The 25,204-nt window shown below is 43.3% G+C and overlaps 1 pseudogene; it reads left to right on the forward strand.

Annotated features, from left to right (window-relative positions):
- Positions 1 to 2,120: 2,120 nt before the first annotated feature.
- On the forward strand, positions 2,121 to 2,213 carry LOC121006593 (annotated as a pseudogene).
- The last annotated feature ends 22,991 nt before the right edge of the window (positions 2,214 to 25,204 follow it).

Here is a 25,204-nt window from a genome sequence, read left to right on the forward strand (position 1 = left end):
AGGACAATAAGCTTCCTCCAGACATTCCACAATTATGGAGTATGGTAGTGCCCTTGGAGGACATACCCATAATAGATGTATACTCAGATACTATTCAACCTGTAGAAACACATACTGGACCCTACAAAACTGACCTTCAGACGCATCTGTGGTCCCATGGTGACGGTGACATTCTCTTACAAGCAGAAGGTAGTGGGAGGTATAATTCCATGGGCCCGGACCATGAAGACAGCATTGTAACTTCACCCTTAAATGGTCAAATGGCACAAGAAAAACACAAATTTACTTTGTCACAACCGATGGCAACTATTCAGCACTCTTCCTACAGCACTTTTCCTACTCCTACCAAGAGTAAATACATTGCAAAGCCAAGTACAGACAGCAAAGAGTTATTTGATGGCATATTCAGCCCATTAGACGCAACATTAACTCATAATCTTGGGCGAATATATTGTAAACCGGGATATAAAGAATATGGTGGCATTTGCAAAAGCCAGTGTGAAATTGGTGGCATCTTCTGTGGAAACAATGGGCAGTGTGTTATTGTGGAAAATATGGGAGCAATGTGCAGGTTAGTATATCATTTTCACCATAATGTCTTTGTGTGTCCTTCTTGAAGAAACCATCTATAACGAGAACTTGGTAGCAAGTTTATAATTTTCCAGCAGTTGGACCATAGAGGAAATAAGTATTACACAGTGCCTGTTGAAATCATTGGTTAGTCCTTGTAATGAGTGGACAGACCAGATCTTCCAGAGCGAGAGATGTTCTTTGTTGCTGCTCCCTGTTCTGGCTTTTAGATGCATGTCCTGAATAAAGAGTTACGGAGGTGTGCTTTGCGTGTTCTCCACGGATGGCTGACATGTCCATTAAATTTAATGTGTGTATTCACACATCAGTGCTTTTCCACAGACTGTGGAAGCATACCCTATTACAGATCTCTTACTTACATTATAGGCTACTTTCACATCTGCGTTTTCCTTTCCGGTATTCATATTCATCATAGGAGCTCAAAACTGGAGGAAAACGCTTCCGTTTTGTACCCATTCATAGTCAATGGGGGCAAAACTGAACGGAACGGGGTGCACCAGAATGCATTCCTGTACCATTTGGTTGCATTCCCATGTCGGACACAAAACCGCTGCAAACATTTTTGTGTGCGTCATGGGATACTGATCAAGACGGAAACACAATGTAAGTCAATGGTGCCAGATCAGTTTTTTCGGACACGAAAGAAAACGGATCTGGCACCCATTGAATTACAATGGTTTTATTGCCAGATCTGTCTTGGTCATTTTACAGATAATACAACAGGATCCGTTCAGAACGGATGCAGGCGGTTGTATTATCCTAACGGAAGGGTTTTTGCTGATCCCTGCCGGATCCAGCAAAAACACTCATATGAAAGTAGCCATAGTTTATGAAAACCACGGACATAGCATAGATGTCATCCATAGTAGGTCAATGGTTTTCACAAATCATTGTGAGGAGATTATCTGGAAATTCATTTTCAGCCTAACAGTGTACATGGAATACGGATGACACACATAGGGCAATAAATGGACACACGGACCAAACACGGAATGCACCCCCTACTCTGCTTGACATTTAAAAGTTGAGTAAGAGTTTTTTTTTATGTTATACTAACTCCTTCTTTGTGCCCACTTGAAAAAATGTGTAAACCAAACATCCCCTTTAATAAAATCCATAAAAGGGAAGTCCTAAAAAGGGAATCCAGTTGTTCCTGAACCCTTATTTGTGCACTATAGTGGCATTTTTCAAAAGGGAAATACTAAATATATTGCGCTTGGACTTGTATATGTATATTGATTATTGATGTAAACCATAGAGAAAAACATTTACTGGGGGCACCTACTTTTTTATTCCCTATGTTTCCTTGTTATAGGTGCCAGCAGATGAATTCTTTATGTTATGGTGGGGAGTGCTGCCGACCATCCCTCACAACATTCCAGCTAGTGTGTGTCATTGGTGGTTGCTGTGTTCTTTTCTCTATGTTCCTGGGAACTCTTCCTTTCTTGGTCCGGAGGATGAATACTAAGGCAATTTCTAAATCTCTGAGAACTAGGTAAGTGCATATTTATCAACTCAACTCTACTAAGTTCGCTTCTCGGCCTTTTGGCTAAGATCAAGTGTAGTAACTGTACTATCCGTCTGGTAGAGTTTACTCCCGGGATGTAGAGCAGAGAACCACTGTGTAGTACCTGTCCTTCAGTGCAGCTGCACTGTACTTCATCTATGGGGAGGAGTGGTTATCCAACCCATGGATGTTGAGCTGGACAGAGAACCACTGATCGATGCCATGAGGCTGGGTTGTGTTGAAAGCCCAAAGTGCATAGTGCCCCAGGAGCTGTGACCCTGGGGTGCCTGAACTCACTGGGATCGTCCCTGGCCCACAGAGTGATGGCACATTTGCACGAGCACTTTTCTTTCTTACACTTTTAGCGCACACACCTCTATTCGCTCGGCTTCGGCCCTGAAAATATGAGGAATTTTTATAATTCCGGTCGAATGTCCGGGCCGTAATGGCACACATTCACTTTATTTATTTTTTGTGTTCACTGTGTGCACTTTTACACGTTTGTAGCATCCACTAGGATTTTCAGGGTTGCGGCGCCCTTACGGGTACCCCCTCCCCTGAGGTCTAGGGGTGTGTGGCCATATTGGTTCCTCAACCCCCTGCTAAACCCCTTGGGCTCTCCCTCTATGGAGAGTCCAGACCTTTGTTGAAGCTCCTGGCTGCCGCCCTGGGTGGCAGCCGAGGCAAATGCAGGGACCATAGACGGGTACCCTCGGCTTTGGCTGAGGGTTGCCATTTGTCCCTGTCCCTTGCAGGAGCCATAGGCCTGGAGGGTTAGGGAATGGTCTGTGGGGGCCCTTCTCTTATGGAGAGGGCCTGCGATAGACCGCAACCTAGTGCACGTTTTTGTGTGGCACGCTGCACGATTTTGTTGCACGGGGTGAAGAAAGCACGTACTTTGGGCTTTTGATAAAATAAAAAAACTCAACTCTACTAAGTATGCAAACAAATGACTTCTAGTTAAACAGGAAGCAACAAAGTTGCGGGATGGTGCCCACAGACTGTGGAAAACTCCTGTAATGTAATGTGGGCCAGTGATCAAGAAAAAGCTATGGGAATGTACAGTACAGTATCTTTTATATGTGAAATGATCTAGTTTATTAAGAACTGATTGATGCTTTCGATCTCTCATCAGGCTTTGGATTTCCAATCTGATGCCACATCCTAGCACGTCCTCGTCTTCTCAATCTGTAGACTTCACCGAATGTTCCGACTACGAGTCTCCACCAGATGTCTCTACTTTTTATTGTAAAAAGAAGGTGAGGGCAGATGTAACCTTAAAGGGGTATTCTAGTAAAAACAATTTTTTTTAAAGTGTCTGCTGCATGGCCCCTGAAACAGAAGATTTAGACTTACTTGCTCCACGTCACTCTGGTGGTCCACGCTGCCTCTTATCTCTCCATCTTGCGTGCCTAGGAGTCTTTAGATCCGGATGGCTATGGGCATGGTCACATGCAGCGCTCCAGCCAATTACTGGCTTCAGCAGTGATGTACTACCAGTAATTGGCTGGAGCAGTGTATGTGACTATGCCCAAAGCCAGCCATATGTAAACAATGCCTGGACCAGAAGATGGAGTGAGCGAAGGCAGTGTGAAGGTTTGGAGCGGCATGGAGCAGGTAAGTATGAATCTTATGTTTCAGGGGCCATGCTGTGGGACGTTGTTAAAAAATCTATTTCTTCAGGAAAACACCTTTAAAAAAAGAAAGTAAGAAATATAGCAAAAAAAAAAATTAGTTCAACCATGTGACAAGGTGATTCAGGTTGTCCAGATGGACTTTTTTAAGGGGTCAGAATTACTTAAAAAAAAAAAAAAAGTCATTTATCACCTGTCACTCCTATTCTGCCACAGTTTTTTTTTTGTTGTTGTTGTTGTTTTATTACTCCTTGCCAACACCTGGATGTTGGGTCTTTAAACAGCTCCAACCGGACAACTCCAATTATAGTCATTTAACCATTCAGATTCTGTGATCAAGGAGGGGGCTATGGTTTTGTTGTTATGGCAGCTTGGAGCCTATTGAAGGCTTTCAGGCCTGCAGTAGCAAAGTTCCTGTTGAGCCCTGCCTCTCTCAGGGCTTAATAGGAACATTGCTAATTTATCACAGATGGCAGTACTATTTGATGCAGACAATGGTTTAAGTAATCTAATGATCACATGTTCAAGACCCCTAGAGGGACTAGAGGGTAAGTAAAAAAAAGTTTGTAATAATATAAATAACACTAATTATACATTTAAATCACCCCAATTTCTTAATTTTACACATGCATGCCAAAATGGTCAAACTATTAAACTCTGAAAGTATTTATCCTTAAAGGGTTTCTGTCACCCCACTAAAGTGATTTTTTTTTTTTGGGCTAGTTAAATTAGTTATATAGCGATATATTAAAATATAATAGTGTTCCTTACTTTGATCCAGCAGTTTAGTCAAAAAACGAAGTTTTATTATATGCAAATTCGGTCTCTACCAGCAAGTAGGGCGTCTACTTGCTGGTAGCTGCTGCAGAAATCCGTCCCCTCCTCTTGTTTATTGACAGGGCCAGCCGGGATCTCCTCCTCCGGCCAGCCCTGTCGGCATTTCAAAAATCGCGCGCCCGTGTTGAATCTGCGCAGGCGCTCTGAGATGAGGAGGCTCGTCTCCTCAGAGCTCCCTCAGTGCGCCTGCGCCGATGACATCATCGAAATAGAAGACGTCATCGGCGCAGGCGCACTGAGGGAGTTCTGAGGAGACGAGCCTCCTCATCTCAGAGCGCCTGCGCAGATTCAACACGGGCGCGCGATTTTTGAAATGCCGACAGGGCTGGCCGGAGGAGGAGATCCCGGCTGGCCCTGTCAATCAATAAGAGGAGGGGGCGGATTTCTGCAGCAGCTACCAGCAAGTAGACGCCCTACTTGCTGGTAGAGACCGAATTTGCATATGATAAAACTTCGTTTTTTGACTAAACTGCTGGATCAAAGTAAGGAACACTATTATATTTTAATATATCGCTATATAACTAATTTAACTAGCCCAAAAAAAAAAAATCACTTTAGTGGGGTGACAGAAACCCTTTAACGGGGAAAAAATCAATATGCCTGAATCACAGTTTTTTGCTCACTTCACCTCCGCAAAAAAATTGATTAAAAGTGATCAAAAAGTCATGACCAAAATGTCGTCAATTAAAATTACAGTTCACCATGCAAAAGAAAGCACTTATACAGCTCCATAGAAGAAAATAGAAAAACAAGGGCGGAGCCAGCAGCGCATGGCGGAGGTTGTGTGAAAACACGGCTCCAGAGCGTTAAAGCCCAACGCGGCCCAAACCGACTATCTCCTCACGTGGCAAGACCCCTTTGCGGATTTTAACTCTCATCTGACCACCTGGCACAAATATGGCCAAAATAAAACCGTGCAGAAGAAAACTCACTGACTTCTTCCCTCCGACGGAAGCCTCACAAGATGGCACGGCCTTCTCAATATCAGGCACATGTGGCAGTAACTCCGGTGGAAGCAGCCCCAGCTCCTCGGCAGCGGTGAGTGGTTCTCCTCCACACGATAGATCCCTGTCTTCAAGCCCAGGCTCTGATATTTTTTGGGAGAGGCCCTGCACCTCTAACCGAGCAAACTACTGGGAAAGGTACGAAGAAGCAGAAAGGCCTAAAGCGCCTGCAAGAAGCGGGGAATGAGCTGCCATTGAACACGCAGGCTAATTCACCTGCGGCCTTAGCGACTCCTCTGAGGGAATCTTTGCTTAGATCTCTGCTAGCTGATCTCAAGACCTCCATACAGCATGATTTCCATGCAGCATTTGCTAACTTATCTCAAGAACTCACGTCCCTAGCTAGGGGGACGAACATCACATGTAGAAAACAAAATGGCTGAACTTACTACAGCACAGCGCATAATGAGATTTTTTATGTCACTAATGCATTGTAACAAGAGATTCTATCCCTTCAACTGAAAATAGCCGATATGGAGGACAGATCCAGACAAAACAATGTCCGGTTTAGAGGGGTCCCGGAGACAGTTAAGACTGAGGAATTAAGAGACTTCCTTGCAGATCTGTTTGTATGTCTGTTGCCCAGTGCCTCTGCCACTGACTTAATAATAGACAGAGCACATAGACTGCCAAAGGCCAAATCTATCCCACCATCCTCACCACGGTATTTCATAGTCCGTATTAATTTTTTTCACATTAAGGAAAAGATAATGGAGGCATCAAGAGGCTGTTCATCTCTTCCTGATAGATTTAAAGAAGAGTCCTTGTTTGCGGATCTCTCAGCGGCTACCTTAGCCAGACGCATAGAATTTGGAGAAGCAACAAAGACCATGAGGGATCACAACATCCCATACCACTGGGGTTTTCCAGTAAAGCTCATCATTACTAAAAATGGAGGCAAGCATTTGGCCACATGACCTACGGAAGATCTACGACTCTGCTCTGAATGGAACCTGCTGTCTACTGAGGCGTCCACCACTAACAACAAAAGGATCTCACCACAGCATGTCTCAGAGGAATGGCAGACAGTTTCCTATAGAAAACGCCGCACAGTATGAACTGGAGTTAGCTATTTTTTACTTTCTGCTCAGAATAACTTTTGATATCTAACCCTAAGTGCTGATATTCAAAAATTATTTTGCTAGGTGGTTGGAGTGATGCAAAGATCATATACTCTCCAAGGCCAGGTGAGGTTTTTGCCTTTATTATGGGCTTCCCCTGGCTCTGGAAATCTTGGTTGGAGTTCTTTATTATGATTCCTCTCAATTACTGCAAATTATGCATGTACCTGGACTTTTACTGTTTTCCTTTAGTTTTTCTTAGTTCTTGTTTTAGTTGGTGCCTTAGGTACCTGCTATACTGTACCTTTTTTGAAGGTCGCAAATGGAGGCTTGGTGGCCCTCAGCTACATTATAACCACATTCTGATGTATGTAATGGGGTTGTCCTTACCTGGAAATGGAGGAGGGAAGGGGGATATGAGCCCGGCCCTTTGCTGTCCCCTCAGAATGGTTATTAAGTTTGTTTCACTTAATGTTAAGGGGCTCAACTCCCCATATAAGCGCTCAAAAGTTTGGAGGGAGGCATTAAAATTGGGAGCTAATGTGCTCTGTCTCCAAAAAACTCACTTGAACACTAATGATCTGTGTAGATTGAAACATGTTCGATTTTCTCAAATTTACTCAGCTCTAGCTGTACAGAAATAAAGAGGGGTGACCATAGCTATAAAAATATCGTGGCATTTTCCTTAAATGAGGAGATAGTGGACAGTGATGGCAGGTTTGTGATTCTATTATGTTTAATTAACAACTCACCGTATACCTTGGTGTCGTTATATGCCCCTAACACAGGTCAAACTCCATTTCTGTCCTCGTTATTACAAAAGCTACCCCAAGAGCCTTATCGGGCCCTAATGGTTGTAGGAGATTATAAAAAAGACCATATGGCCTTCCATGGATTCTACCTCCACTTCAGTGACTAATACATCTTCCCCCTCTAATATGTTTTCTTTATTACATAGACATGGCCTGTACAACGTCTGGCGGATCCAACATCTCTCCAGTACATAAGGTATACACCCGAATTGACTTTTTCTTTGTGGATAAATCCACTCTCCCGAAGGTCCTAAATTCCACCATACAAACTATTAATTGGTCGGATCATGCCCCTATCACTATGAGTGTCAATGATCTATTTAACCAACGCCCATTCTCTCTATGGAAACAAAACACCTATATATTGCAAAATCCTAGGGAATGCCTTAAAGATTTTTTTCCATTTTAATTCTAATGGAGCAACATCTATGGCCACTTTCTGGTGCGCTCTTAAGGCGACCATTATGGGGCATTTTATTAAACAATCTTCCTATGATAGACGATCCAAACAAACCCAACAACTCATCCTATAACAGCAATTAGGGGACTTACACAGGCTAAATAAAATCAGCTTTTCCTCAGAACGAGAAAAACAGATTACTAAGATCCAGTCTAGTCTTCATGAGATGGATCTACAAACCGGATTCCAAAAAAGTTGCGACACTAAACAAATTGTGAATAAAAACTGAATGCAATGATGTGGAGATGGCAAATGTCAATATTTTATTTGTAATAGAACGTAGATGACAGATCAAACGTTTAATCCGAGTAAATGTATCATTTTAAAGGAAAAATACGTTGATTCCAATTTTCACGGTGTCAACAAATCCCCAAAAAGTTGGGACAAGTAGCAATAAGAGGCTGGAAAAAGTAAATTTGAGCATAACGAAGAGCTGGAAGACCAATTAACACTAATTAGGTCAATTGGCAACATGATTGGGTATAAAAAGAGCTTCTCAGAGTGGCAGTGTCTCTCAGAAGCCAAGATGGGTAGAGGATCACCAATTCCCACAATGTTGCGCAGAAAGATAGTGGAGCAATATCAGAAAGGTGTTACCCAGCGAAAAATTGCAAAGACTTTGCATCTATCCTCATCAACTGTGCATAACATCATCCGAAGATTCAGAGAATCTGGAACAATCTCTGTGCGTAAGGGTCAAGGCCGTAAAACCATACTGGATGCCCATGATCTCCAGGCCCTTAAACGACACTGCACCACAAACAGGAATGCCACTGTAAAGGAAATCACAGAATGGGCTCAGGAATACTTCCAGAAACCATTGTCAGTGAACACAATCCACCGTGCCATCCGCCGTTGCCAGCTGAAACTCTACAGTGCAAAGAAGAAGCCATTTCTAAGCAAGATCCACAAGCTCAGGCGTTTTCACTGGGCCAGGGAACATTTAAAATGGAGTGTGGCAAAATGGAAGATTGTTCTGTGGTCAGACGGGTCACGATTCAAAGTTCTTTTTGGAAATCTGGGACGCCATGTCATCCGGACCAAAGAGGACAAGGACAACCCAAGTTGTTATCAACGCTCAGTTCAGAAGCCTGCATCTCTGATGGTATGGGGGTGCATGAGTGCGTGTGGCATGGGCAGCTTGCATGTCTGGAAAGGCACCATCAATGCAGAAAAATATATTCAGGTTTTAGAACAACATATGCTCCCATCCAGACGTCATCTCTTTCAGGGAAGACCCTGCATTTTTCAACAAGATAATGCCAGACCACATTCTGCATCAATCACAACAACATGGCTGCGTAGGAGAAGGACCCGGGTACTGAAATGGCCAGTCTGCAGTCCAGATCTTTCACCTATAGAGAACATTTGGCGCATCATAAAGAGGAAGGTGCAGCAAAGAAGGCCCAAGACGATTGAACAGTTAGAGGCCTGTATTAGACAAGAATGGGAGAGCATTCCTATTTCTAAACTTGAGAAACTGGTCTCCTCGGTCCCCAGACGTCTGTTGAGTGTTGTAAGAAGAAGGGGAGATGCCACACAGTGGTGAAAATGGCCTTGTCCCAACTTTTGGGGGATTTGTTGACACCATGAAATTCTGATTAAACATATTTTTCCCTTAAAATGGTACATTTTCTCAGTTTAAACTTTTGTTCTGTGATTTATGTTCTATTCTGAATAAAATATTAGAAGTTGGCACCTCCACATCATTGCATTCAGTTTTTATTCACGATTTGTATAGTGTCCCAACTTTTTTGGAATCCGGTTTGTATATAAATATGAATTTGCCTTGAAAAGAATGAAACTGAACCATTATTAGTATGGGAAAAAAAGCTGGTTCTTTATTAGCACGCCAACTTAAGACACGTGCGGTTAAATCGAAAATCCCTAACTTGAACCACCCCAACGCCTCTAAAGTAATGGACCCTCAGGCAATAGCGAACCAATTTGCAGAATATTATGCTTCTCTCTATAATTTAAAGCTTGATCAATCTACCATACAACCTACCCACTCAGCTATTGAGTCATTCCTCTCCCAGATAACATTACCCAAAATAGCTATGCCTCACATACAACTATTGACTAAGGAATTCTCAGAACCCAAAGTCATGAAAGCAATAATGTCCTTGAAACTAAATAAATCCCCTGGGCCTGATGGGCTTTTTAATACGTTCTATTAAGTACTAGGACCACTGTTATGCCCTTATCTGACCAAACTCTTCAATGCTGTTTCTAAAAATGAATCCTTTCCACCTAAAATGTTGGAAGCAGTGATAGTGACCCTTCCCAAACCGAGGAAACCTCCCAATATTCCAGCTAATTTTCGACCAGTTTCCCTATTAAATGGAGATCTCAAACTGTAATCCAAGGTAATAGCTAACCGCTTGGCTCCGATTCTACCAACACTTATTGAGAGCGATCAGGTGGGGTTTGTAAAGGTCCGCCAGACGTCGGACGGTACACGCAGATTTCTCAATATCCTGTCTGTGGTGGGGTCGGGTCGGACGCCTTCTCTGCTTCTATCTCTGGATGTGGAGAAGGTGTTCGATTGAGTAGATTGGGGTTATCTATCAGCGGTACTTCGCCGCTTTGGATTTCCCCCTGTGCTGTTGAAATCTATTATATCCTTGTACACTTGCCCTACAGCAAGAGTATCTACATCAGGCTCCTTGTCTTGACCATTCCATATATGGTATGCGGTAAGGATGTTTGCCTTGGTCATGGAACCTTTTGCACAGCTTATTAGGTCCTCACCTAGAATAACTGGTATTCCCATAGGTGGTGTTGATCATCGTATCCGTTTATTTGCTGATGATGTCTTGATTAGCCTAAGCCCTCCGGAGCACACCTTACCTGCTATATTTGACATTATAGAACAATTTGGTGTAGTTAGCTATTATAAAGTCAATGCTACTAAATCCTTGATGTTAGACATGGGGCTAAGCCCTGCGGTAAAGGCTATACTTTCTCAACGATTTTCCCTTTAAATGGACAGAAGAAGGGGTTCCTTACTTGGGTGTTACACTTATCTTTCCACCGTTTACAAAAAGTCAATTGCGACACCATGCTTTCCCAAATTCGGAAGAATATTAATTCATTTTCCCATTATCCTGTATCATGGCTGGGGAGAATAGCAGGGGTACAAATGTTCCTTTTACCAAAGGTACTATACTATTTTAGAAATCTTCCTATAATGTTTCCAATCTCAGTCCTCAAACATATCCAGTCATTGTTTTATGGACTTTATTTGGAACCATGCTAGACCCAGTGTAGCGGCAAATATTAGAGCCATAATACTAGACCAACTTAAAAGCTGGTGGATAGCTGATAGTTCTAAAAAATGGGTAACAATGGAAGCCCAATTAGTGACAGCACCTTCATTGAAAGAGTTCATGTGGAACATAGCCCTGACCGGCACTGTACCATCAACACCATCGATGACTGTAAATGCTAGGGCTAAATTATGGAACAAACTCTCAGAAGATTTGTTCCCATGAGATATGCAGATACCCCTATGAAGGTTTTGCAACTCTTGCTACCAGATTCAGATTACACACTGTGGATACAGAAAGGTATAAACACCTTGGGAGATATTAGTATAGGGGGGACTTTGGTACCCTTTACTAACATGTCTAAATACTGTATACTATTGCGAAAAATTACTTTTATAGGTACCTCCAGCTTAGACACTCAATGCAGTCTCTACAATTCTCATCTGACTCAACACCAGGTATTTATGAATCTTACTTTGCCAATCCCACTTTATTAACTAAAAGTATATCAAGAAATTATAGAGAACTTCAGCAACTACATAGCCCGGAACAATTATCTTTTCAAGCAAGGTGGGAAACTGATTTAAAATGCCAATTCTCTTCGGGACAATGGAACTTTGTATTCTCTCTAAGCAAATCTACTTCCAGATGTGTTAACCATCTAGAAGCCACTCGGAAGCTGTTCTATAGGTGGTACTATACACCTTACCGGCTTTCCAAAATATTCCCAAATGCCTCTAATGTAAGTTGGAGGTGCTCACGAGAAGTAGGCACATTAATGCACGTTTGGTGGCGATGTGAGGAAATCAGGGGGTTCTGGATTTCTATTAGACAGCTACTGAGCACAGTAATTAAGACATCAATACCATGGGGCCCTGAAGTGGCTCTTCTGTCTATAGGTCTATACCCATTGCCAAAACCAGATGTGACCATTATATCACACATTCTTACTGTCACCAGAACTTTGGTGGCTAAATGTTGGAAGAGTACCTCTTTACCTGCCATAGGAGAAATTGTAGGGAAAGTCAATTATAACTATACTATGGAGGAGCTTATTGCTAGGAGATTAAACACATTATCCACATTTGCCTCACAATGGGAAAAATGGAGTGTATTTAGACAGCACTGAAACATGTACTTTATGATTTGGAAGTAAAGAAAAATGATGGCGGCGTGGTGGGCTATCTGGCCTCCTGTAATTGTGACAAATCTGATGAAAAGCAGTGTACTTTAATGTTATAGCTGTTTGCTGTTTTCTTTTCTTTTTCCTAAAATATCAGTTTAAAATACAATTCTTCCTGAGAGAGTTCAGCTTGTTAAGCCTTTCAAACGGGATTCAAAGACTGTATTACTTATCCAGATATGATAGAGTCAGTGTTATTTCTGTCCATTGACTCTTTGATATTACTGTACTTGTATGTAAGGCTACTTTTACACTGCCGTTTCTGGGTCCGCCTGTGAGATCCGTTTCAAGGCTCTCACAAGCGGCCCAAAACGGATCAGTTTAGCCCCAATGCATTCTGAATGGATAAGGATCCATTCAGAATGCATCAGTTTGGCTCCGTTCAGCCTCCATTCCGCTCTGGAGGCGGACACCAAAACGCAGCTTGCAGCGTTTTGGTGTCCGCCTGGCGATGCGGTGCCAAACGGATCCGTCCTGACTTACAATGTAAGTCAAAGGGGACGGATCCGTTTACATTGACACAATATGGTGCAATTGTAAACGGATCCGTCCCCCATTGACTTTCAATGTAAGTCAGGACGGATCTGTCTGACTTACACTTAGACTTAGACTTTTTTTTTACATAGTAATGCAGACGGATCCGTTCTGAACGGATACCAGCGTTTGCATTATAGGTGCGGATCCGTCTTTGCAGATACCAGACGGATCCGCACCTAAACGCATATGTGAAAGTAGCCGAACACTACTGGAGATGTGTATGTTTTTCTCATTTTTGAAAACTCAATAAAATATAAGTTACAAAAAAGAAAATAGAAAAACAAAACAAAAACTATAAATTTGGTATTGCTGTAATCGTACTGACCGACGGAATAAAGATAACATCAGTGTTTTTGCACCTAGTGAACGTTGTAAATACAAAACCCGTAAAACAATGGTGGAATTGTTTTTTTTTCTAATTCAACCCCATTAACCCCTTAAGGACTTAGGACGTACCGGTACGTCCTAACTTTAAATCGCGATTGCGGCGCGGCGGGGGTTAATCGCAACAGGATGTCCTCTGAAATCATGTGCCCCCCCCCCCCCCCCCCGCGCATCGGCGATCGCAGCAAACTGCAGGTCAATTCAGACCTGCGGTTTGCTGCGTTTTCGGTCCATTCAGGTCTCCGGTGACCCGATGAACCAGAAAAGGACTGTGATCGGTAGTGTGATCACACACCACCAATCACAGTCCGAGCATTTGGGAGAGGCGGTGCTGGCCGTGGTGCTGAATGCCGCTGTCCAGGGTGCTGATTGGTGCGGGGAGAGAGGCGCGAGATTCAAACTTCCAGCGCTCCTCTCTTCCCTCCTCTACCTGTTCAGCACCTGCACCGTCCAGCACTGTCCTCACCAGGCTCTTGCGATCCCCCCATCGGCACCCATCACCCTCCAGGTAGGTTAGGGTCAGTGAGGGAAGGGCACGATTAGGCAGGGATAGAAGGGAAAAGTTAGTTAGGAAAAAAAAACAAAAAACACTTTATCTAAATTTATTGTTTTCTAGCTTTCAGACCCTAGACCCCCCCCCCCCCTGCCACTTGCCCCCACCACCAGCCCCCCTAATGGTGGAGCAGACGAACCTGTACACCCAACAGTTCGTTGCTCAGCACCCGGGCTCCTTTTTGGCTAGACCCAGTGGCTGGGCGCCGGTCAGTGCAGCCGAGATGATGACATCGTGCTGCACATGGGTCTAGTGCAAAAACCCAGTGTCAGGCAATACTGGAGTGGGGACGTCCTCTACCAGACCCCACTCTACAGTATGGCCATGACACATCCCCGGTTTGAGGCCATCCGGAAATGTCTGCATTATTCAGATAATGCAGCATGTCCCCCCCGAGGTGATCCTGCCCATGACCGTCTGTATAAGATACGGCCGGTCATCCATTACTTCGGGGCCAAATTTGCGCAGGCCTACCTACCTGGAAAGGAGGTCGCGGTTGAGGAGTCTCTCGTTGCGTTCAAGGGGAGACTCAGTTTCCGCCAATACATTCCCTCTAAGCGGGCGAGGTATGGCGTGAAAATGTACAAAATTTGTGAGAGTACCTCAGGGTACACTTACAAATTTCGTGTGTACGAGGGGCAAGATTCCCGTATTGAACCCCCAGAATGTCCCGCCACTCTGGGTGTTAGCGGGAAACTCGTGTGGGACCTTATGTACCCACTGCTAGATAAGGGTTACCACTTGTACGTGGATAACTTTTATACTAGCATTCCCTTGTTCTGGTCCCTTGCCGCCAGATCCACGTTCGCTTGTGGGACAGTGCGGAAAAATCAACGCGGCCTCCTTACCTACCCCCTCCAGGTACCTATTCCCAGGGGTGAGACCCGTGCCCTTACCAGTAAAAACCTGTTGCTGGTCAGGTATAAGGACAAGAGGGATGTCCTTGTACTGTCCACAATTCATGGTAACGGCATCACCCCTGTCCCTGTGCGAGGTACCGCGGCAACGGTCCTCAAGCCCAATTGTATCGTCGACTACAATCGGTATATGGGAGGAGTTGATCTCTCTGATCAAGTCCTCAAGCCATATAATGCCATGCACAAAACCCGGGCATGGTACAAAAAAGTTGCGGTCTACTTGGTACAGGTTGCCTTGTACAACGCTTTTGTACTATCCCAAAGCGCTGGCAACACAGGGACATTTCTCCAATTCTATGAGGCAGTCCTCAAGGACCTGATCTTTTCAGACCGGGAAAGAGCAGGCCGGAGTACCTCGGGAACTGAAGGCGCCCGGATCGTCCCTGGCCAACATTTTCCAGGTGTGGTCCCCCATACTGGAAAGAAGGGAAGAACCCAAAAAAAGTGTAGAGTGTGTCACAAGAGGGGGATATGGAAGGACACCACCACTCAATGTGACACTTGCCCCGATCATCCGGGCCTCTGCGTTATCGATTGCTTCAGGGAGTATCACACTTCCATGGAGTACTAAATTTTTATACTCCCTAGAGAACATAAAAAACTATGGTTCTCAGACTTTGGAGACACGGAAACTATTTTTTTTTTCCAAAAATATTAGTTTTAGTGCAGGCATCCTCAAACTGCGGCCCTCCAGATGTTGTAAAACTATAACTCCCAGCATGCCCAGACAACCTACAGCTATCAGCAGGGCATGGTGGGAATTGTAGTTTTACAACATCTGGAGGGCCGCAGTTTGAGGATGCCTGCTTAGTGTCTCCAAAGTCTGAGGGCCATACATATTGGGCATCGCCGCGTCCATAAAAATCTTCTCTATAAAAATAACATTTAACCCAACCCCCCCGGATGAACAGCGTTAAAAAAAAAAAAAAAAACGTGTAAAAAAAAAAGCCATTTTTTGTCACCTAACATCACAAAAAGTGTAATAGCGAGCGATCAAAATGTCATATGCACCCCCAATTAGTGCCAATAAAACCGCCATCTCATCCCGCAAAAAACTACATTAGATAGTCGCCCAACAAAAAAAAAAAAACTGTAGCTCCCAGGCTATGGAGATACTAAAATAATTTTTTTGGGTTCCTAAAATGATAATATAGTGTAAAATCTAAATAAATTTTAAAATGTAGACATATTAGGTATCGCCGCGTCCGTAAGAATCTGCCCTATAAAAATAACATTTGACCAAACCCCTCGGACGAGCAGCGTTAAAAATATAAAATAAAAATGGTGCCAAAACACAAATTTTTGGGCAAAATTTCCATTTGAATCCTTTTTTTCCGGTAATAAAGCAAGGGTTAACAGCCAAACAAAACTAAATATTTATTGACCTGATTCTGTAGTTTGCAGAAACACCCCATATGTGGTCATAAATGGCTATATAGCCACACGGCAGGGCATAGAATGAAGGGAACGCCATATGGTTTCTTGAAGGCAGATTTTGATGGACTGGTTTATTTACACCATGTGCCATTAGAAGCCCCCCTGTCACGATCATGGTCATGGTTGTGACTCCTTGTGACGCATGCAGTTGCCCGCGGTCTGGTATTGTTCTCAACCAGGTGAGGGCTGCTAGTATGTTGCCTCACGTGTGGTTGCCGCTGGCAACATAAGGTTCTTGGCAGTGGAGCAGCCGGAGCTGGTGGCTAGGCGGCTCGCTGTCTATGCATGCGCTTGCCTCTGGCAATGTGTAGTTTTATGTGTGCACTTTGTTTGTTTAGTGGGATTTAGTTGTATGTTCACTTCCCCTTTAAGTGGTTACCTTACCTAGTCTGGTGTTGGAAGGGTTAACTCCCTTCCCAGTGTGTGTCTGTGTGGGTGTGGCTACTTGGACTATTTAGCCTCTGCTGGAAGCCTGTAGCTGAGGGGTACTCCAGGCATGTTATGCTGGAGTCATCCTCCTGGTATCCTTATACCATCTTCCAGTGAGGGCCACCCTTGTGGTCATAAAAGACATGTCGTGATGTTATGTTTGTGTGGTGTCTATCCTCATTGCAGCTATGGATCTGGTTTCCTGTGTGTTTGTGTGTGTGCTGTGTCCTTTAATGTTTGGTGTGGACATCAGCATTTGAGCACGGGTTCCAGTCAGTGTGTCTGTGGCAGGTAGGTGTGGAAGTGGTTTCACTCATCTGCCATATCCATAGGCTGTATATGTACTCCCTTCCTTGCAGCTTGGCCAGTTAGACACTTGTTCGTCCGTGTCTAGGAGGAACAGGTCGTCTTACCCTGCTACTAGCACAGGGTTGGTCCTGAGGGATAGTAGGGACCCTAGGTTCCAGAGTATGAGCCCTCCTACCATCTGGGTTGGCTCATACAGTTAGGAGTCAGGGTCAGCATTAGGGACGCGATAGGAGGTTACCTGCTCCCTGATCCTGTGTTCCTGGCCTAGCAGCTACCCTATTCCATAACATCGCATGGATGAGGGTTTCCCCCACTCTCATCCGTGACAGTATGACCACAATGGCTCCTTGCTTGGCCACCTTCGAAAGAGGGTGCAGCATGTATCGCCATCTGTTGATGGGGTGCATGCGCGTTCTCCGGAGGGAGAGCGTATTGGGGGTTTCACCGTTAACGGCGTGGTGAGTGGCTTTTTCCCCGCCATTCATTTTCACCGTTGCCTGTATTGGTGCCCCCTTGTCCTTCTCTATGTTTCTATCTCTGGCTGTCTGCTGGCAGCATTCCGTTAGTGTTCCGGCGGTGTGCTGGTTAGGAGTGGCTGTTGGCAACGACCTGGAGTGGGAACGTGAGTAGAGTGGACGCAGTGTTCAGTGAGGTCTCTCCAGGCTGTTTCTTTGCTGGCGCTCTGGTTCCTGTGTGTTGCTCCAGGGGCTGGCAGTCGGCGCCCTGGTTCCTGTGTGTTGCTCCAGGGGCTGGCAGCAGTCCCGGGTAACTCGCTTGCACTGACATTGCTTCTGCTACTTTTTCCCTTCTCCCATCCCTGTTTTTGCTTTCCTCACTAGTTTCCCTTTTTTTTTGGTGGGGGGGCTTTGAGGGGTGGGAGTGTCACGACCATGGTCATGGTCGTGACTCCTTGCGATGCATGCAGTTGCCCGCGGTCTGGTATTGTTCTCAACCAGGTGAGGGCTGCTAGTATGTTGCCTCACGTGTGGTTGCCGCTGGCAACATAAGGTTCTTGGCAGTGGAGCAGCCGGAGCTGGTGGCTAGGCGGCTCGCTGTTTATGCATGCTCTTGCCTCTGGCAATGTGTAGTTTTATGTGTGCACTTTGTTTGTTTGGTGTGCATGGGATTTAGTTGTATGTTCACTTCCCCTTTAAGTGGTTACCTTACCTAGTCTGGTGTTGGAAGGGTTAACTCCCTTCCCAGTGTGTGTCTGTGTGGGTGTGGCTACTTGGGCTATTTAGCCTCTGCTGGAAGCCTGTAGCTGAGGGGTACTCCAGGCATGTTATGCTGGAGTCATCTTCCTGGTATCCTTATACCATCTTCCATTGAGGGACACCCTTGTGGTCATAAAAGACATGTCGTGATGTTATGTTTATGTTTGTGTGGTGTCTATCCTCATTGCAGCTATGGATCTGGTTTCCTGTGTGTTTATGCGTGTGTGCTGTGTCCTTTTATGTTTGGTGTGGACATCAGCATTTGAGCACGGGTTCCAGTCAGTGTGTCTGTGGCAGGTAGGTGTGGAAGTGGTTTCACTCATCTGCCATATCCATAGGCTGTATATGTACTCCCTTCCTTGCAGCTTGGCCAGTTAGACACTTGTTCGTCCGTGTCTAGGAGGAACAGGTCGTCTTACCCTGCTCCTAGCACAGGGTTGGTCCTGAGGGATAGTAGGGACCCTAGGTTCCAGAGTATGAGCCCTCCTACCATCTGGGTTGGCTCATACAGTTAGGAGTCAGGGTCAGCATTAGGGACGCGATAGGAGGTTACCTGCTCACTGATCCTGTGTTCCTGGCCTAGCAACTACCCTATTCCACAACATCGCACGGATGAGGGTTTCCCCACTCTCATCCGTGACACCCCCCTGATGTAGCCTAGACTAGAAGCTCCAAAAAAGTGACCCCATCTAAGAAACTACACCCCTCAAGGTATTCAAAAGTTACTTTACAAACTTTGTTAACCCTTTAGGTGTTCCACAAAACTAAATAGCGAATGTAGAAACAATTTTAGAATTTAAATTTTTTTGTTACCTTGCCTCAAAAAAGTGTAATATAGAGCAACCAAAAATCATATTTACCCTAAAATAGTCCCAAAACATCAACCACCTTATTTCCTAGATGGGGTCACTTTTATGGAGTTTCTACTCTAGGGGTGCATCAGGGGGCTTGAAAGGGTACATGGTGTAAATAAACCAGTCCAGCAAAATCTGCCTTCCAAAAATCATATGGCGTTCCCCTTCTTCTATGTCCTCCAGTTTGGCCAAACAGTAGTTTAGGACCACATATGGGGTGTTTTTGCAAACTACAGAATCAGGGCAAACCCATATTGAGTTTTGTTTGGCAGTTAACCCTTACTTTATTACTGGAAAAAATGGGTTAAAATGGAAAGTTTTCCAAAAGATAGAAATTCCAAAATTGTTTCTCCATCTGCCATTAACTCTTGTGGAACACCTAAAGGGTTAACAAAGTTTGTAAACCCAGTTTTGAATACCTTAAGGGGTGTACTTTCTTAGATGGAGTCACTTTTTTGGAATTTCTATTCTAGGGGTGCAACGGGGGGCTTGAAATGGGACATGGTATAAACAAAACCAGTCCTGCAAAATCTGCCTTGCAAAATCCATATGGCGCTCCCCTCCTTCTATGTCCTCCCGTTTGGACAAACAGTAGTTTAGGACCACATATGGGGTGTTTCTGCAAACTACAGAATCAGGGCAACCCATATTGAGTTTTGTTTGGCAGTTAACCCTTGCTTTGTTCCTGGAAAAAATGGATTATATTGGAAAATTTTCCAAAATATCGAAATTCTTACATTTTATGTCCATTTGCCATGAAGTCTTGTGGAAGACCTAAAGGGTTAACAAAGTTTGTAAAATCAGTTTTGAATACCTTGAGGGGTGTAGTTTCTAAAATGGGGTAATTTTTGGGTGGTTTCTATTACGTAAGCCTCACAAAGTGACTTCACACCTGAACTGGTCCATAGAAAGTGGGATTTGGAAAATATCTGAAAAATTTCAAAATTTGCTTCTAAACTTCTAAGCTATGTTACATCCCCAAAAAATAAAATGACATTCCCAAAATGATACAAACATGAAGTAGACATATGGGGAATGTAAAGTCATAATTTTTGGGGGGGGTATTACTATGTATTACAGAAGTAGAGAAACTGAAACTTTGAAATTTGCAAATTTTTCTACTTTTTGGTAAATTTGGTATTTTTTTGTGCAAAGAAATTAACTTTTTTGACCCAATTTTAGCAGTGTCATGAAGTACAATATGTGACGAAAAAACAATCTCAGAACGGCCTGGGTAAGTCAAAGCGTTTTAAAGTTATCAGCACTTAAAGTGACACTGGTCAGATTTGTAAAAAATGGCCAAGTCCTTAAGGTGAAATAGGGCTGAGTCCTTAAAGGGTTAATAATTTTGTTCCAGCTTCCTAATTCATTTTATGAAAATTATATGCTGCCGTTGTAAAGTACAATTTCTGTCTAAAAACAAAACTCTTATACAGCTATGTGAATGGAACAGTAAAAAGAGTTATGACTCTTGGAAGGCTAGAAGGAAAAAATTAAAATAAAAACTGTTTACAGCACCAATGGGATAAATTACTGGCTGGATGACCACTTTAATTTACAAGCCAAAGCAGAGAGCAGTTACCGAAACCATGGGGGTAATTTATCACGCCCTGCACTCCAGGATTCTGGCTTCAAAGGGTATTGTGACTTTTTTTTATTTGTGCAAAAATTGCAACTTTTTGCATATTTACATCACTCATTCCAGTTTTGAAAAGATGGGTTGGAAAGTAGGCATGGTTTGCAATGTTAATTAGTTCCACTCCAGATTTATCACTGCAACGTTTTTTTTTAAAAAGTCACAAAATCACTCCAGTAGTAGGGGTGGCATGAGAAACTGGAGCAGCATTTCTAGACAAAAGTGTTAGGTTGAAAGATGCACCAAACATGTTCCATTTGATAAATTTGGTGCAAAATACACCAATGCAGACTCAAGGAAAACTGACTTCAGATATTCATTTGCCTTTCTGTTAGACCGAGTACTTCCGTGAGTTACACAGATACCTCATTGATTGAAATAGGTGACATGCAGTATTTCAGTTTTTTCTTTGGTGGTACTGCAGGGGAATTGAACATTTGCTGTTTGCGGTGCGAGAAGGGGTACGCCATCTGGTACCACAGTTGTAGGAATAAAAAATTTAAGAATTCAGATAAGAACTTAGTGCAATAAGGAAAAGTATACTCCAGTTTCCATTGTATGGTATCACCACTAGGGGTCAGGATTAAGCCATATTCTTCAGCACTGTGCATTGAGGCAAATAACTGCAATAAATTACATAGCCAAATATCTTTTGTGAAAACTACAAGTATAATACAAGTGCTTTACTTTTTATAATGACAGATGGCACGTAACGAGAGCATGTGGCAATGTGAAAGAACCCGGCTTTGAGACCACGCCTGATTTTGGAGATAGAAGTTACCAGCATATAACCAACAGGAGCATTATACACCTGAAGGAGCATTTCGCAAAAAGCAATGACAATGTGTGTATGCCCTTGTCTGGAACATTTTTGAGATATTAAAATTGATGATAATTTCTGGATATTTATGTAGCTAGCTGATATATGCATCTTTGTAGCCTTGAATGTTTTTTTTTTTTTGGGTTATCTTAATATATTACCTGATTAATATTGCAATATGCCATTTTAAGATTTGGAATTGAAAACCTATTTTACCTTAGACTGGTGATTATTATTATTTTTGTGTGTGTGTGTTTAAATGGTTTCTCATGCTTCGACCCTATTAGGGCATGCTAATGTCCAGGACCGCACTCTGTTAATCAGGACACATAGCCATTGTTAAAAGGGTTCTTGCTCTAAAGGACTCAGTGAGACTATGAGGGCCATTTACTGTGACTCTATGCCAGTTTTCTGGCATGAAAAAGTTGCAAATCGTAGGCCTTTTAACCCCTTAAGGACCAGGCCATTTTTTGCAAATCTGACCAGTGTCACTTTATGTGTGAATAACTTTAAAACGCTTTTACTTATCCAGGCCATTCTGAGATAGTTTTTTCATCACATATTGTACTTCATGACACTGGTAAAATGGAGTCCAAAAAATTCATTTTTATTTATAAAAAAAATACCAAATTTACCAAAATGTTTTAAAAAATTAGCAAATTTTCAAGTTTTAATTTCTTTACTTCTATAATACATAGTAATACTTCCAAAAATAGTTATTAATTTACATTCCCCATATGTTTACTTCATGTTTGGATAATTTTGGGAAGCCATTTTATTTTTTGGGGACGTTACAAGGCTTAGAAGTTTAGAAGCAAATCTTGAAATTTTTCAGAAATTTTCCAAAACCCACTTTTTAAGGTCTGAAGTCACTTTGTGAGGCTTACATAATAGAAACCACCCAAAAATGCCCCAAATTTGGAAACTGCACCACTCAAGGTATTGAAAACTGATTTTACAAACTTTGTTAACCCTTTAGGTGTTCCACAAAAGTTATTGGCAAATGGAGATAAAATTTCAGAATTTACATTTTTGGGCAAATTTTCCATTTTAATCTATTTTTTCCAGTAACAAAGCAAGGGTTAACAGCCAAACAAAACACAATATTTATTGCCCTGATTCTGTAGTTTATAGAAACACCCCATATGTGGTCGTAAACTATAGTACGGGCACACGGAAGGGCGCAGAAGGAAAGGAGCACCATATGGTTTCTGGAAGGCAGATTTTGCTGGACTGGTTTATTTACACCATGTCCCATTTGAAGCCCCCCTGATGCACCCCTAGAGTAGAAACTCCAAAAAAGTGACCCCGATTTTGGAAACTATGGGATAAGGTGGCAGTTTTGTTGGGACTTTTTTTTAGGGTACATATGATTTTTGGTTGCTCTATGTTACATTTTTGAGAGGCAAGGTTACAAAAAATTGAAATTCTGAAATTTAATCTCCATATGCCAATAACTCTTGTGGAACACCTAAAGGCTTAACAAAGTTTGTAAAATCAGTTTTGAATACCTTGAGGGGTGTAGTTTCTTAGATGGGGTCACTTTTATGGAGTTTTTCCTCTAGGGGTGCATCAGGGGGGCTTCAAATGGGACATGGTGTCAAAAAACCAGTCCAGCAAAATCTGCCTTCCAAAAACCATATGGCGCTCCTTTCCTTGTGCGCCCTGCCGTTTGGCCATACAGCATTTTACGACCACATATGGGGTGTTTCTGAAAACTACAGAATCAGGGCAATAAATATAGAGTTTTGTTTGATTGTTAACCCTTGCTTTGTTAGCGAAAAAAATGGATTAAAATGGAAAACTTGGCAAAAAATAGCTGTTTTGTCATTTTTTTTTATTTTTTGGACTATGTTCGTTTGAGGGGTTAGGTCATGTGTTATTTTTATACAGCAGATTCTTATGGATGTGGCAATACCTAATATGTCTTCTTTTTTAAATGTATTTAGGTTTTACACTATAATATCCTTTTTTAAACAAAAAATAAAAATTTTTGTATCTCCATAGTCTGAGAGTCAGTTTTTTAAAAGTTTTTAGCCGATTGTCTTAGGTAGGGGCTCATTTTTTGCGGGATGAAAGGACGGTTTTATTGGCACTATTTTGGGGGGCATATCACAAAAAGTGTAATAGCAAGCAGTCAAAAAGTCATATGCACCCCAAAATAGTGCCAATAAAACCGTCCTATTATCCCTCAAAAAATGAGCCCCTACCTAAGACAATCAGCAAAAAAATGGATATTATAGTGTAAAACCTGAATAAATGTAAAAAAGTAGACATATTAGGTATTTCCGTGTCCGTAAGAATCTGCTCTATAAAAATAACACATGACCTAACCCCTCAGATGAACACAGTCAAAATTTTTTAATAAAAACGGTGTCAAAAAAGCCATTTTTTTACACCGTTTTTTATTTTATTTTTTTGACTGTGTTGATCTGAGGGGTTAGGTCATGAGAGCCATAGTTTTTAGTTGTTTTTTTTCTGGGCGATTGTCTGTGGCCAAATAGAATTAAAATTGGGGAAGGGGATTATACATTTTATACTCCATGGAAGTGGGGTACTCCGTGAAGCAAACGTCAATGCAGAGGCCCGGATGATCGGGGCACGTGTCAAACTGAGTGGTGGTGTCCTTCCGTATCCCCCTCCTATGACACACTCTGCACCTTTTTGGGGACCGTCCCTTCTTTCCAGTATGGGGGACCACACCTGGAAAGTGTTGGCCAGGGATCCGGGCGCCTCCAGTTCCCGAGGTACTCCGGCGGCTCTTTCCCGGTCAGAAAAGATCAGGGCCTTGAGGACTGCCTCATAGAACTGCAGGAATTTCCCTGTGTTGCCAGCGCTCCGGGACAGCACAAAAGAGTTGTACAAGGCAACCTGTACCAAGTAGACCGCAACTTTTTTGTACCATGCCTGGGTTTTGTGCATGGCGTTATATGGCTTGAGGACTTGATCAGAGAGATCAACTCCTCCCATATGCCGATTATAGTCCACGATACAATCGGGCTTGAGGACCGTTGCCGCGGTACCTCGCACAGGGACTGGAGTGATGCCGTTACTGTGAATTGTGGACAGTACAAGGGCATCCCTCTTGTCCTTATATCTGACCAGCAACAGGTTTCCACTGGTAAGGGCACGGGTCTCACCCCTGGGGATAGGTACCTGGAGGGGGTGGGTAGCAAGGCCGTGTTGATTTTTCCCCACGGTCCCACAAGCGGATGTGGAACTGGCGGCGAGGGACTGGAACAAGGGGATACTAGTATAAAAGTTATCCTCGTGCAGGTGGTAACCCGTATCTAGCAATGGGTGCATAAGGTCCCACACAAGTTTCCCGCTAACACCCAGAGTGGGGGGACATTCTGGGGGTTCAATACGGGAATCTCGCCCCTCGTACACACAAAACTTGTAAGTGTACTCTCACAAAGTTTGTACAGCTTCACGCCATACCTCGCCCGCTTAGAGGGAACATACTGGCGGAAAATGAGTCTCCCCTTGAAAGCAATGAGAGACTCAGCGACCTCCCTTCCAGGTACATAGGCCTCCAAAAATTAGGCCCCGAAGTGATCGATGACCGGCCTGATTTTGCACAGGCGGTCATAGGCAGGATCACCTCGGGAGGGACATGCTGCAATATCTGCATAATGCAGGCATTTCCGAATGGCCTCAAAACGGGAACGTGTCATGGCCATACAGTAGAGTGGGGTCTGGTAGAGGACGTCCCCACTCCAGTACTGCCTGACACTTGGTTTTTTTGACTAG

The sequence above is a fragment of the Bufo bufo genome, chromosome 6, assembly GCF_905171765.1.
Source record: "Bufo bufo chromosome 6, aBufBuf1.1, whole genome shotgun sequence".
Taxonomy (NCBI): domain Eukaryota; kingdom Metazoa; phylum Chordata; class Amphibia; order Anura; family Bufonidae; genus Bufo; species Bufo bufo.